The following is a 2,030-nucleotide window of genomic DNA, read 5'->3' as shown; positions in this document are numbered from 1 at the left end:
CTAGAAGCAGAGCACATGGGAACTCTGTACTACCTTTGCAACTCTTCAGTAAATCAAAAGTCGTATCGAAATAAAAGGTGAAAAAAATTCTTTTTATCACTAGTTGTGAGCTCATGCTCAGCTTATATGTCTTTTGTTTTCTGTTTTATTTATTTTATATTGTTTCCATTTTTCTAGGATATAACTGCATTTGACAAACTATTCCTTTATGTTTCTTTATAAGACTTCTGACTTAAAAAAAAAATTGACTGACAAAGTTCAAAGAAACTTATTCCCTGATCATTTCTTTATGCTGCCAATGTCACTCACATCCAAGATCTCTGACCTGCAATTCTTCTAACTAAATTTTTAGAGTGTTGACTGTCATTCAAAGAAACATAAATCCCATCCTCTGGGAGTTATATGTACTTTACGGAGAGCATTGTTATATTTCAAATGATTCTGTTTGTTTTATGATTCATCAGAAACGTAAGTACGTGAAAAAATAGCCTGAAATTCAGGCTAAGATAATGTATGTATTTTATTGATATCAGTCCTACTTATAACCCCATCATTTAGTGTTTAGTGTTTTTAGAGCAGTAGATATATACAGAAGAATTGAACAAGTAAAAGTGGCCATTCTATCTTCAAATAAATTAAATGATTAGATAGCACATAAGGATCATTGCAACTTTCAGACATGAGTTTATGTATCCTGGAACATACTGATTTCCAAGAATTGCATAAATTGATGCTTTTAAGTGTCCTTGACACTAGTTGTATTCAATGTCTGACTAGGGTATGAAAGAGAACTAAAATTGTTATTTAAAATACTTTTAAATTACTCAAGTTTTTTCAAATGCTCATGCTTACCAGGCATCTAAATGAGCCCGTTATTTTTGGTAAATTCTATCCTAAGATGTTATCTGTGGCCTCTAAGTGGATAGAAAAGTTACTAAGGTAGTGAATTGGCCTCATAGGCTTATCAAGGTTGTCTGTTTCTCTCTTAAATTTCTACAATGATGCTTTTTTATTATATATTATGTAATCTAAGAGTGAGGTAAAAGTCCTATGTCTGGGTCAAAGACAGTGTTAAGAATAAAATAGTGACATCCAGGTACAGGAGAATCAATGTAGATATAAGAAAGAGGTACTAACAAAAGTACTAAATAGCAAGCTGGTGTGATGGTACAGATAAGAAAGTTTGAAATATGTAGAGGTCAAGAAGGAAATGTTCAGAAACAGTCTAGCAGTCAGACATCGGGAAGTATGCTCATGCTGGGGATCAATTTGGTCAAACTCAGATAAGGTTTTGGACAAGAAAATCAGATGCAGCACATAAGAGATTAGAGGACCTTTGGTTTAAGTCAAATCTGACCTCAGAGAGGTACAGAATTTTCACTGTATCCTGCTGGAATAAGATTCACTGAATTTGATTAATCAGGGTAAAGAAAGTCCTGACTGCTGAATTAAGCAATTCTCTGTTCCAAACACATATTCTGAAATATATAAAGTTATATTCATTGTATTCATCCACACAATATAGTCTGTATTTTTAACTTTCTTGTCTTTGATAAAGGCACTGATTTAACACCCAATCACCATGCTTAAATCTGCAACCTATTTTTTAAATTTCTCACTCTCTTCCACGATAAGTAGATAAGGGCTTCTACCCACAAATGTATTTGGCATTCATCTCCTTTCTTTTATGCTATTGATTTAGTTTCACCTCTCATCATTTATTACAAGACACTTCAATAACCTCTTAGAAGTTTTTCTTGTTAAACATCTTTTCCATATTTAATTAACTTCTTAAAAGACGGACACGATCATATCAACCATAGCTCAAGAACCTTTGCTTACAGAATGAGCTTAAACCTTAAAAACAAAATAATACATACTTCTTGACCAAGCTGTAACATATATTTTCCTGCTCATGCAGACTTTGTTGACTTAAGTTGAATCACTTAATCTTCCCAACACCCTATACATCTCTCCATATCTATCCATTTACTTACATTGATACTGCTCTAGCCATTTTGCCTCACCCT

Source organism: Macaca fascicularis, chromosome 7 (genome assembly GCF_037993035.2).
Source record: "Macaca fascicularis isolate 582-1 chromosome 7, T2T-MFA8v1.1".
Taxonomy (NCBI): Eukaryota; Metazoa; Chordata; class Mammalia; order Primates; family Cercopithecidae; genus Macaca; species Macaca fascicularis.
The sequence above is the reverse complement of the archived record's forward strand: the minus strand, read 5'-3'. Positions refer to the sequence as shown.